The sequence below is a fragment of the Sitophilus oryzae genome, unplaced genomic scaffold (genome assembly GCF_002938485.1).
Source record: "Sitophilus oryzae breed Bouriz unplaced genomic scaffold, Soryzae_2.0 scaffold_637_pilon_pilon, whole genome shotgun sequence".
Taxonomy (NCBI): domain Eukaryota; kingdom Metazoa; phylum Arthropoda; class Insecta; order Coleoptera; family Curculionidae; genus Sitophilus; species Sitophilus oryzae.
In genome coordinates this window covers 3,543,379-3,558,099 of record NW_022147237.1, presented here as the reverse complement: position 1 = coordinate 3,558,099, position 14,721 = coordinate 3,543,379, and positions in this window count along the sequence as shown.

The window sequence follows — 14,721 nt, the reverse complement described above, 5'->3', positions numbered from 1 at the left end:
CGCTTCCAAGATACCATCATCAGCTATATATATTAAATACGGATCTAGATTTTTATTTTATTTTTTTAAGCTTACGAACTCTCCAATAAATTGATGTAACACACTTGCCAAAAAAAAAATTAAAATTAGCTAATTAATTTGTGTACATGTTATACTCACTTTGTTATTACTAGTCAATTTCTTTAGAGTTTGTCTATGCTTTTTCTAACATCTTATTTCAATGTTATACGATCATACGGTTCTTTGAAAGATGTATCGCTAAAGTTAATATACTATTCAAGCCCCAGAAATTATTCAGCAGGACGTTTCATTTGAGCATCGTAAAATTTGAGACAGCGACGCTGCAGCTCAACATTTTATCCGAGTTTTTGTGTAAGTCGATGCCAACGGTTAAAAATTTATGGCAACTAAGCATAAAACTTTACTCCTGTTTATGTTTTATACTCGTCATAAATCCGAGGATTTGGAAAATTTCTGGAGGCGTCGGCGCGTAACCCATGAACTTTATCGAACGAATGAACGATTCTGTCCAAAAAAGCAAAAATTTCAAAGTGAGAAAATGGGCGGTGTAAAATTTATATCCCGGAAACTTTTGTCAAGTGTAAAGGCGAGACCCCGGAGCGGAGAGATCTGGATTAGAAAATTGTTCTCCGACGCCGAAAATTATATTTCCGAAATGGCCCCGGATACGGAGCTACAACAACAGCAAAATAAACCGGCTCCGTGATAACAATATTGTGCTGGAGTAGAGACATAATAAAGGTAATGGAATTTATAGCCTGCAGAATTTGAGTATAACTTGTTCTTACATCAATTATTTTACTGCCAATTTTTATCCTTTCAGCTATTTTATAATAAAGAAGAGATATCTTATCGTATAGATAAATAATTATTGTTATTTTTATTAACCACCCAAGAATTTGAAACACTCTGTACAGTAAGCCATGTTGACTAATAATTTTATTCTAATATGACTACTGTCATAAGTCATATTTATTTTCTATATATAAAGACTTTTTTCGATTACATGCCTTTAGTGATGCCAGTGAATATTCAGGTCTCTTGAAAGAGAGATTACCTCGTCGATGCCAACGGTTAAAAATTTATAGCAACTAAGCGTAAAACTTTACTCCTGTTTATATTTTATACTTGTCATAAATCCAGGGATTTGGAAAATTTTTGGAGGCGTCGGCGCGTAACCGATGAACTTTATCGAACGAATGAACGATTCTCTCCGAAAAAACGAAAATTTCAAAGTGAGAAAATGGGCGGTGTAAAATTTATATCCCGGAAACTTTTGTCAAGTGTAAAGGTGAGACCCCGGAGCGGAGAGATCTGGATTAGAAAATTGTTCTCCGACGCCAAAAATTATATTTCTGAAATGGCTCCGGATACGGAGCTACAACAACAGCGAAATAAACCGGCTCCGTAAAAACAATATTGTGCTGAGTAAGGAACATAATAAAAGTTAATAAAATTTATAGCCTACGAAGTGGAAATATATTTTGTTCTTCCATCAATTATTTTACTGTCCATTTTTATCCTTTCAGCTATTTTATAATAAAGAAGAGATATCTCACTGTATCGATAAATAATTCTTGATATTTTTATTAACCACCCAAGAATTTGAAACACTCTGTACAGCAAGCCATATTGACTAATCATTTTATTGTAATATGACTACTGTTATAAGTCATATTTACTTTCTATATATAAAGACTTTTTTCGATTAAATGCCTTTAGTGATGCCAGTGAATATTGAGGTCTCTTGTGAAAGAGAGATTACCTCCATTTTTTAAACAAAATCAGCTAAGTAATTGGTGCCTAAGTAGTTATAGTCACTTTATTGTTACTACTCAATTTCTTTAGAGTTTGTCTATGATATTTCTAACATCTTATTTCAATTTTATTCCATCCAACAGTTATTTGAAAGATGTATCGCTAAAGTTCATATAATATTCAAGCCCCAAAAATTATTCAGCAGGACGTTTCACCTGAGCATCGTAAAATTGTAGGAAGCGACGCTCCAGCTCAACATTTTATCCGAGTTTTTGTGTAAGTCGATGCCAACGGTTAAAAATTTATAGCAACTAAGCGTAAAACTTTACTCCTGTTTATATTTTATACTCGTCATAAATCCGGGGATTTGGAAAATTTCTGGAGGCGTCGGCGCGTAACCGATGAACTTTATCGAACGAACGAACGATTCTCTCCGAAAAAACAAAAATTTCAAAGTGAGAAAATGGGCGGTGTAAAATTTATATCCCGGAAACTTTTGTCAAGTGTAAAGGTGAGACACCGGAGCGGAGATCTGGATTAGAAAATTGTTCTCCGACGCCAAAAATTATATTTCTGAAATGGCTCCGGATACGGAGCTACAACAACAGCGAAATAAACCGGCTCCGTAAAAACAATATTGTGCTGAGTAAGGAACATAATAAAAGTTAATAAAATTTATAGCTCATTTAGAAGTGAAATATATCTAGTTTTTACATCAATTGTTTTATTGCCAATTTTTATCCTTTTCGCTATTTTATATTAAAGACATCTGGAAATATATTTTGTTCTTTCATCAATTATTTTACATCCATTTTATCCTTTACAGCTATTTTATAATAAAGAAGAGATATCTCACTGTATCGATAAATGAATTTGTTATGTTTTATTAACCACCCAAAATTTGAAACACTCTGTACAGCAAGCCATATTGACTAATCATTTTATTGCTTAATATGACTACTGTTATAAGTCATATTTACTTTCTATATATAAAGAGCTTTTTCGATTAAATGCCTTTAGTGCTGCCAGTGAATATTGAGGTCTCTTGTGAAAGCGATTACCTCCATTTTTTAAACAAAATCAGCTAATTAATTGGTGCCTAAAGTAGTTATAGATGGCACTTTATTGTTGCTACTCAATTTCTTTAGAGTTTGTCTATGATATTTCTAACATCTTATTTCAATTTTATTCCATCCAACAGTTATTTGAAAGATGTATCGCTAAAGTTCATATAATATTCAAACCCAAAAATTATTCAGCAGGACGTTTCACCTTAGCTGTCAATATAAGAATTGTAGGAGGCGACGCTCCAGCTCAACGCATTTTATCCGAGTTTTGTGTAAGTCGATGCCAACAGTTAAAATTTATAGCAACTAAGCGTAAAACTTTACTCTGTTTATATTTTATACTCGTCATAAATCCAGGGATTGGAAAAATTTCTGGAGACGTCGGCGCGTGAACCGATGAACTTTATCGAACAGACGAACGATTCTCTCAGAAAAACGAAAATTTCAAAGTGAGAAAATGGGCGGTGTAAAAATTTATATCCCGGAAACTTTTGTCAAGTGTAAAGGTGAGACCCCCGGAGCGGAGAGAGAGTGGATTAGAAAAATTGTTCTCCGACGCCGAAATTATATTTCCGAGATGGCTCCGGATCGGGCCTACAACAACAGCGAAATAAACCGGCTCCGCGTGATAACAATATTGTGCTGAGTAAGGAACATAATAAAGGTAATAAAATTTACCTTAATACCACAGAAGTGGAAATATATCTTGTTTTTACATCAATTATTTTGTTACCACTTTTTTATCATTTCCGCTATTTTTTATTAAAGACATCTTTTCATATCCAAGATGAATTATTCAAAAAGTCCTGGACAATCATATTTTGCTTTACAACTATGAATATTTTAGTTTTGTTTATTTGATAAATATTTCTTGTTATTTTTATTAACCCGAGAATTTGAAACACCTTGTACAGTAAGCCATGGTGACAGCTAATTTTATTGTAATATAACTAGTGTCATAAGGCATATTTATTTTCTATATATAACGATTTTTTTTTCGATTAAATGCCTTTAGTGATGTCGGTGAATATTCAGGTCTGTAGAAAAAGCGATAAGCTCCATTTTTTAAAGAGAATCAGCTAATTAATTGGTGCCCAAGCTATTGTTACTACTCAATTTCTTTAGAGTTTATATATGCTATTTCTAACATCTTATTTCAATTTTATTTCATCATACAGCTCTTTGAAAGATATATCGCTAAAGTTAATATAATATTCTAGCCCCTAAAATTATTCAGCAGAACGTTTCACCTGAGCATCCTAAAATTTGAGGAGGCGACGCTCCAGCTCAACATTTTATCCGAGTTTTTGTGTAAGTCGATGCCAACGGTTAAAAATTTATAACAACTAAGAATAAAACTTTACTCCTGTTTACATTTTATACTCGTTATAAATCCGGAGATTTGGAAAATTTCTGGAGGCGTCGGCGCGTAACCAATGAACTTTATTGAATGAATCTCTCCGAAAAAACGAATATTTCAAAGTGAGAAAATGGGCGGCATAAAATTTATATCCCGGAAACTTTTGTCAAGTGTAAAGGTGAGACCCCGGAGCGGCTAGAGCTGGATTAGAAAATTGTTCTCCGGCGCCAAAAATTATATTTCCGAGATGGCTCCGGATTCGGAGCTACAACAACAGCGAAATAAACCGGCTCCGTGATAACAATATTGTGCTGAGTAAGGAACATAATAAAAGGTAATAAAATTTTTAGCCTACGAAGTGGAAATATAACTTGTTCTTACATCAATTATTTTATTGCCAATTTTTATCCTTTCAGCTATTTCATATTAAAGATAGAACAGCTTGCCATTTCTAAGATGAATTACTCAAAAAGAACCATCATATTTTCACATTGTAATAAAAAAGTAGGTTTCATTTTTAAATTTATTAAATATCAATGAGCTACATACTATCACTTTTAGATTACATGTATACAGGGTGTTTCAAAAAGCCATGATAAGAATCCTCACGTAAAAGTAATATTTATTTTTCATATGGACATGGATCCGATTCTGCTTTGTTTTGTTGCTACAGGAGGTTAAAGTCTTTTAAATTTTAATCAAAAATTGTTTATTGGTTTATTATAATTTTCTTGCAAGTGCTTTTAGCGATTAGAATGAAATTTTGGGGGTAAACGTTGTATAAAGTGCTAATTATTTTAATGCTAAAAAAAGTGTCGACAGATTCACCAGGGTTTTGCCTATTATGGGTTATCACTGGTATGTTTTTCTTAAGAAACATGTGTGCCACTGACTTTTTTTCCTCTTATTAGCAAAAGTTTGTAGAATATTTAATGTCGATTAAAGTATCTTGATATTTTGTCCATTTTAATCTCCTCGATGATTTTGAAAACGTAATTTTGTTAATCACAATTAATAAAATAAAAATAAAATTAATAAATTATTTATTTAATGTAATTTATTACTAAATTATTTGTTAAAATTTATAACACTAATGTACAGTACTGCCTATAGCAAATTCCTACAAAAAATAATGGTATTTAAGATAATTGCAAAGGGCCTATTTTTAAAAGTTTTAAAATCCTTTCAATGAGGAATCAATGAGAGCTTATTTAACATTTTTGCAAGTTAATGACATTACAATTTTTAAAGGTTACAGGATTAAGGCAAATTAATCAAATTGCGTTTATCTCATCGAGGAGATTAAAATGGATAAAATATCAAGAGACAACTTTTAATTGGCATTAAATGGCCTATATATTTTTGCTAATAAGAGAAAAAAAATCAGTGGAGCACATATGTTTTTTTAGAAAAATATTCCAGTGACCTAACCTAATCCATCTGCACATCCCTGGTGAATATGTCGACGCTTTTTTAGCATTAAAATATGTCGCACTTATAGTCACTTTTAACCTTAAAATTTCATTGGAACCGCTGAAAACATTTAGAAAATTATAATAAATCGAAAAAAGATGAAGATTTTAACCCCCTGTAACCACGAAACCAAGCAGAATCGGCCCTATAATGATATGAAAAATAAATCTTATTTTTCCCAGGAATCTTCCCACGAGAGATGGCACATGTTTGTTTTGTAAAACACTATTGTAACTTTTAATGCATCCGTAATTTTTCATATTTTTTTTTTATACTTTACTTTTGCATTGTACATTTGAAACTTTTTTAAGGCAATTTGTAAAACATTATATTTAATTATTGAGTTTGCATGTTCTGGTTAAGTTGAGTAGCTATTGCAGCTAGACTACGCCAGACTTGCAATTTCGTTACCGTCTTATGTATTTTTTTTTTCTGTAAAATAAAGGCAATTTATTACTATGTATATAGATTATAATATTCTAGACCCAAAAATTATTCAGCAGGACGTTTCACCTGAGCATCGTAAAATTTGAGGAAGCGACGCTACAGCTCAACATTTTATCCGAGTTTTTGTGTAAGTCGATGCCAACGGTTAAAAATTTATAGCAACTAAGCGTAAAACTTTACTCCTGTTTATATTTTATATTCGTCATAAATCCCGGGATTTGGAAAATTTTTAGAGGCGTCGGCGCGTAACCGATGAACCTTATTGAACGAATCTCTCCGAAAAAACGAATATTTCAAAGTGAGAAAATGGGCGGTATAAAATTTATATCCCTGAAACTTTTGTCAAGTGTAAAGGTGAGACACAGGAGCGGCTAGAGCTGGATTAGAAAATTGTTCTCCGGCACCAAAAATTATATTTCCGAGATGGCTCCGGATTCGGAGCTACAACAACAGCGAAATAAACCGGCTCCGTGATAATAATATTGTGCTGAGTAAGGAACATAATAAAAGGTAATAAAATTTATAGCCTACGAAGTGGAAATATATCTTGTTTTTACATCAATTATTTTATTGCCAATTTTTATCCTTTCCGCTATTTTATATTAAAGACATCTTTTGATATCCGAGATGAATTATTCAAAAAGTCCTGGACAATCATATTTTGCTTTACAACTATGAATATTTTAGTTTTGTTTATTTGATAAATATTTCTTGTTAGTTTTATTAACCCGAGAATTTGAAACACCTTGTACAGTAAGCCATGGTGACAGCTAATTTTATTGTAATATAACTAGTGTCATAAGTCATATTTATTTTCTATATATAACGATTTTTTTTCGATTAAATGCCTTTAGTGATGTCGGTGAATATTCAGGTCTGTAGAAAAAGCGATAAGCTCCATTTTTCTTAAGAAAATCAGCTAATTAATTGGTGCCCAAGCTATTGTTGCTACTCAATTTCTTTAGAGTTTATCTATGCTATTTCTAATATCTTATTTCAATTTTATTTCATCATACAGCTCTTTGAAAGATGTATCGCTAAAGTTAATATAATATTCTAGACCCAAAAATTATTCAGCAGGACGTTTCACCTGAGCATCGTAAAATTTGAGGAAGCGACGCTACAGCTCAACATTTTATCCGAGTTTTTGTGTAAGTCGATGCCAACGGTTAAAAATTTATAGCAACTAAGCGTAAAACTTTACTCCTGTTTATATTTTATATTCGTCATAAATCCGGGGATTTGGAAAATTTCTAGAGGCGTCGGCGCGTAACCGATGAACTTTATTGAACGAATCTCTCCGAAAAAACAAATATTTCAAAGTGAGAAAATGGGCGGTGTAAAATTTATATCCCGGAAACTTTTGTCAAGTGTAAAGGTGAGACCCCGGAGCGGAGAGGGCTGGATTAGAAAATTGTTCTCCGACGCCGAAAATTATATTTCCGAGATGGCTCCGTATCCGGAGCTACAACAACAGCGAAATAAACCGGCTCCGTGATAACAATATTGTGCTGAGTAAGGAACATAATAAAAGGTAATAAAATTTATAGCCTACGAAGTGGAAATATATCTTGTTTTTACATCAATTATTTTATTGCCAATTTTTATCCTTTCCGCTATTTTATATTAAAGACATCTTTTCATATCCAAGATGAATTATTCAAAAAGTCCTGGACAATCATATTTTGCTTTACAACTATGAATATTTTAGTTTTGTTTATTTGATAAATATTTCTTGTTATTTTTATTAACCCGAGAATTTGAAACACCTTGTACAGTAAGCCATGGTGGCAGGTAATTTTATTGTAATATAACTAGTGTCATAAGTCATATTTATTTTCTTTTTATAACGATTTTTTTTTTGATTAAATGCTTTTAGTGATGTCGGTGAATATTCAGGTCTGTAGAAAAAAGCGATAAGTTCCATTTTTCTAAAGAAAATCAGCTAATTAATTGGTGCCCAAGCTATTGTTGCTACTCAATTTCTTTAGAGTTTATCTATGCTATGTCTAACATCTTATTTTCTAACAATTTTATTTCATCATACAGCTCTTTGAAAGATGTATCACTAAAGTTAATATAATATTCTAGACCCAAAAATTATTCAGCAGGACGTTTCACCTGAGCATCGTAAAATTTGAGGAAGCGACGCTACAGCTCAACATTTTATCCGAGTTTTTGTGTAAGTCGATGCCAACGGTTAAAAATTTATAGCAACTAAGCGTAAAACTTTACTCCTGTTTATATTTTATATTCGTCATAAATCCGGGGATTTGGAAAATTTCTAGAGGCGTCGGCGCGTAACCGATGAACTTTATTGAACGAATCTCTCCGAAAAAACTAATATTTCAAAGTGAGAAAATGGGCGGTATAAAATTTATATCCCTGAAACTTTTGTCAAGTGTAAAGGTGAGACACAGGAGCGGCTAGAGCTGGATTAGAAAATTGTTCTCCGACGCCAAAAATTATATTTCCGAGATGGCTCCGGATTCGGAGCTACAACAACAGCAAAATAAACCGGCTCCGTGATTACAATATTGTGCTGAGTAAAGAACATAATAAACGGTAATAAAATTTATAGCCTACGAAATGGAAATATAACTTGTTCTTACATCAATTATCTTATTGTCAATTTTTATCCATTCTGCTATTTTATATTAAAGAAAAAACAGCTTCTCATTTCCAAGATGAATTATTCAAAAAAGACCATCATATTTCGCTTTTCAAGAACTAATATTTTGGGTTTGTTTATTTAATAAATTTTTATTTTATATTTTTACATTGCAATAGAAAAGAAGCTCTTAATTGTTCAATTTATTTATTATTATTTATTTATTTATTAAATGTCAATGAGCTACATACTATCACTTTTAGAATAAAATTGGAACAAAATAATAGCAAAACCCTGTACTACATATACATGTTACGTATATCAATTTATAGGCATATTTATGCATTAAGGCATTAAGTATGCATTATATATATATATATATATATATATATATATATATATATATATATATATATATATATATATATATATATATATATATATATATATATATATATATATATATATATGTATGTATAGGTGATTGCTATTCTCCTACTCGTAAATTTTCTCCTATTCATAAATTTACGTAAAAAATAATTTTTGATTAAAAATGCGATGAGCATAATAATCCTCCAGCCCGATCTTAGACTATTATAAGTATCATTAATAATATATTCTCGAATATATTCAAGAAAAAATCGTGGATAGGGTGTACTCCTCAAATGACCTCCTTTACCTGTTCTACTTTAAAAATCATAAATTATAAGATAGCGATGATACGGCGTAACTTTTCTCCTAAACCGACGTCTTTGTAAGTTGACTTCGCGGCTAAAAATTTATGGTACCTCACCATAAAACTTTACCTCTGTTTATATTTTATATTCGTCGTAAATTTAAAGATCCGAAAAATTCGTTCGAATGCCGGCACAGACGGGATGAAGTTTATCGACAGTTTTTCCTAACAAATTTTAAAACTGGCGGAAAAATCACGTTCAAATTTATTCCCAAAAACTTCTATCAAGTGTAAAGTTAAGACCTGCCAACTGCAAATTAAGTTAAGAGATCCAACCTGACTATTCGAGAGAATAATATTTTTATTTCATACAAATATATAGAGTGTTTTAGTAAACATGTGCGACATCTCGTGGGGAGATTCTTCACGTTAAAACAAGATTTATTTTTAATATCAACATGGCTCTGATTCTGCTTTGTTCCGTAGTTGCAGGAGGTTAAAATCTTCATTTTTTTAGTTTAGTTAGAGTTTTAATTATCTGCAGATGATTTTTTTTCCATAACAAGGGGCCGTCCTCGGCCGGAAACATTGCGACCTGCGAGGTCTATTGTATTTGTTCCCTTTCTATATCTGCACCCATTCTCCTATCCCTGTTCCTTGCACTAACTTATGCAGGTCCTTGATAAGATGGGAGCATAGTTCCTCCTGTTCTAGCTTAGCTTTCCCAAATAAAAAGTGTCGTTTGTTTTGGTTTGGTTTAAAGCTAAGCATTAGCAGTTCTTTTGCGGTTCTAAAATAAGAAAGCTAAGCTTTTATACAAGGACCTAGCTCTAAAGCTAGGTCCACGGATAAAAGCCTTGCTGTGCCTGTGCCCCTGTCTGTTTCTCCAATGGACATTCTGCTTATCCCTGATCCAGAGTTTTAGTGCACTACGGGCCATACATTTGGGTATTCCCACTACTGACTCTGGACCAAGATAGGATGCTGATGATCCTTGTCTAGCTAGCTCATCGGCTTTTTCGTTGCCTTGGATACCGCTGTGGCCCGGCACCCAGAATAATTTAATTCTGTTCCTTTGTGCCAGAGCTCCCAGTTCACCTAGGCATTCCCAGAAGAGTGTCGATGATACCTTTAGGCTCATAAACGCCCCAAGTGCCGCCCGACTGCCTGAGCATATATTGATGAACTTACCTGAATAAGCTCTTCTATTGTTTTCTCTCGCACATTGTAGAACTGCAAAGATTTCTGTCTGGAATACAGTTGAGTGTTTACCCAAGGAAAAGGATAAGCTTACCCTTGGTCTTTCCCAAAATAGTCCAGCTCCTGTTCCTTCAGCGGTCTTTGACCCCTCTGTATACCAGGTTAGTCCATCCTGAAGGAATGTTATATCTGTCCATATTCCTCATCTTTAGTTTAGTTAGAGTTTTAATTATCTATAATAATAGGGTTAGAGAGACGCGCGTCCAGTGTTTAAAATTAAAATGTTTTAGTATATTGTGGCGAATTAGTGTTTTATTTTGTTAATATTTGGGTTAGAAACTATATTTGTTTTTTGTCATTCTATTAGTTGATTCACAAGCTTCAAGGTAAGCTTTTAAAGGTAAACATAATATACCGAATGTCCCAATATTCCGTGGACATTGAACTACTACATATTTCTGGAATCAAAATAAGTTCATTGGACACAATTTACCTTTATAGAAATTTGCTTCGTTTGTCCGCGAAATGGCATCAAACTTTAAAAAAATACACACATTTTTTAAGATATTTTAAAACCATTATTTTGATTTGAATGGGAATTTGGGTGTCTATGTTTTGCAAAATGCTTTAACATTTAGCTTTCACAAAAATCAAGAAAATGTACGAGAAGGGTGAACTTCAACAACGACTGATTTTTTTTTCGTAAAACGGCTTTGTCTCTTTTCGTACAATAGTCATTTTATGTCTCTTTAAAAAAAAACCACATCGCATAGTTTTTGAGAAAAGAAAATTGGAGAGTTTTTCTTTATAAAGCAGATTTTGTATATTAGTATACAACATAAATTAGGATTGATTGTCGTATTCAATTGTCTTTGGTCGCTTCCTGTTTTACCGGAAATGGCTACAACTTTCGATTTTTTAATGGCACCCTGGGTATTTTTTTACTTTATTCCATAGAAAATGACACTCTGAATAGAATGACATATCATATGTCAACTTTTGACATTTTCGCTTAAAAACAAATCGTATTTTAGAATTCAATATAGGGTGCCATGGCTGTGTTAAATACACTAATTGTCAATCAAGGAACCTTGGAAAAATAGTTCTGCTCGTCTAATGTTTTTCGTGTCTTGTCCTGGAAGTTAAAAAATAACCAAATCGTATTTTAAATTATATCACAATTTTTTCAAATGAAACAAGGGTGGCTCATTAGCATATTTGGAAAAAGCATTTAATTTTTTACGAACAATTTGGTAGCACACATTTGGTATTTCGAGTCAAATTATCGCTATATCGATATATGAACTGCATGTTACAATTTCAAATCAACAATATGCAAAAATATCAAAAGTTGACATATGATATGTCAATCTATTCAGAATATCGTTTCCTATCGAATAAAGTAGAAATATACTCAAGGTGCCATTTAAAAATCAAATGTTGTAATGTGAAACAGGAAGTGACCAAAAACAATTGGATACAGTCTATCAATCCTAATTTATGTCATATACTAACATGCCAAATCTCGTTTCTTTATCTGAAAAAGTTATAGGGGTGAGCCACTTTTGAGACGCACCCGTTATAAAGCAGACACAGCAATATTCTGTACGTCATATTATTTTAAAGTACACTATAATAGAGTTGGTATCTAATAAAAATGTATATTTCCAGAACATAATATGAAGTATTGTATTGAATTAATAACAAAAAATATATAAAATTCAGAAAGGTAATTTAATTTCTTGTACAAGAAAATAATGTTGTGTTCGTGACAGGCATAGCGATTTTGTTTGAATAAAATTTGAAAGAGAAATTGTAAAAATGTTACAAAGTTAACCAATTCGATTGAAATAAATTGAAATTGATGTTTTTTATACTAAAATTGTACATTATTGGCAACCACCAAATAATAACAACATGAAATATGCAGATTTTTTTTTCATTCTTTATAACGTTTTGAATTTTAGATAAGCAGTTAAAAATTGTTGAAAAAATTAAATTTGGAGATCAATAAAAACAATTATGTTTCAAAGTGATATCGGTAATATCGAGATACAAAAAATCTCTATATGCATCTTACTTATAGATTTTTTTTTTAACGTAAGTGTCTTATTATTAAAAAGCCTTATTAGAAACATAGTAAAGAGAAATATTATTCTGTATTTCTATCTATTTCATCTTTCAATGTTATTTTTTCTGTAATTTTTCAAACAAACTGCTGTAGATAATACGAAAGTGAACGTGCCTTTAATCGAAAACGTTTTATTTTACTTAGATTATTTTACTTATTACCGATCAATAAAGCTGAGAAGGACAGTAATATAGAAGTTGTAAATATAGAGGGTGAGTCTTAAATAAATGCAATGTTTTCACGGTCGGTAGACCTCGAATAACTCAAAAAGACCTCAAGAAACATTTTTTCTCTTTACCGTTTTTCAAATAAGTTCTAAATAACCGAGTTATTTCACATTGAAATATTTAAAAAAACATGATTTTTTTTCTTAAATTTTGAGAACCACTGACTTTTCTTTGGTTTTCCTCTTGTAAATTTAGTGTACTAAAGGACTAAGTACTTTAACAAAAATATTATCAAAAAAATTATGATTTTTAACTAAAATCTTAAGAAAAATCTTTTTTGAGAGAAAAAATCATAGACGTGTTTCTGGGATTGAAATATACTACCACTAAAAATAGTTGCACTTATTTAAGACTCACCCTTTATATCTTCTAATGAATATAATAAAATATATTAAATATATCTTGTAACGAGACTCGTTAAATAAATTGCAATTATAAATTTTAATATAGGGAGAATATCCTTACAATATATTTCATAAATGAATATTTATTTTACAATTTAATTTTATATTCCCTTGCAAATTTTCTTTTGCATTCAATAAATTTTTTCGGTTATATTCCTACATCATTTCTACTTGCATGATTCGTCGTTTATTATTCTCACCGAAACGACCCAAGTCTAATCCATTCTTCAGAAAGTGCCAAGTAACTTTATTTTTGTTGCGTTGTTATATAATACCTGGAGAACTTAAAGAATCTATAATGGGGGAGTCGTCAAAGAATAAAGCCCAGTCCCCACTCTGCTTAATTACGATGTAAAAAATTCGGCCTGACTTGCATAAATAAATAACAGGGTGCCGGTTCATCCGGTCGCGACCTTAGCCAGTTCGCTATCTGGCCGGCGCAATTTTAATATTTAAATGCTTTTTGTTTCCTAAGCCAGGCTGAGCTTATTTCATGCTAATGTAGGTCATAGTAACGGTATATTCGATCATTTTAATTAGAATATTAATTTTTAGCGGTCCTGTGTTTTCTTTTTGAGAAGAAGTCAGACATAAAATCGTCCTATTGCTGCCAAAAGACACTAACTAACATTTTTCCGAACGACCAAATTCAATCACTAATTATGTTTTGAATCGGAGAATCGATTGCAAATGTCATTAACTACGATTTCTGGTTATTTATGTTTTATTTTAATACCGAATAGTTACTAACTATAACATCTTTATGCAATGCAATTCATCTTTAGACGGATTTTTCTCGGAAGTAATAAAAAGTAGGTTAGTGACTTTTGGCAGCAATGGGACGAAATATTAGTGTTGGGAAAAATCGGATGAATTCAATCCTCGAGTATTGATCCTCGAGGATTCCAACAATCGGATAATCATCCGAGGAATCCTCGGTCATAAAATGTTCTCTCTATAATATCTCGATCAAAACCTGAATAATACTCGCCGCTGGGTGTGAGTGATTTTGCTTGCTGTTTTTAACACGCTGTTGCCATATACTTGAATGACTTAAATAATATTCTAATAAAAATAAATACTAATTATTTTAAACACTTCTTTAATAATTTTTAATATGTTCGTGTATAATTTCATGTGGGAAATAAAATTTTCATAGGTTTTGCTTTAAATTGTGCTGATTTTGTTTCTTTAACACCGACTTTGAGGTTAATCTGGCAACCTTTCAGCACACTTTCAGGTCAAATGAAAACAAATAATTCTAGCAAATACGTGCGGCTTTTTAAAAAGGGCTCGTTATTTATTTGTCGGCGGTCGGTGAGATAAAAATATATTTTGTTTTACTT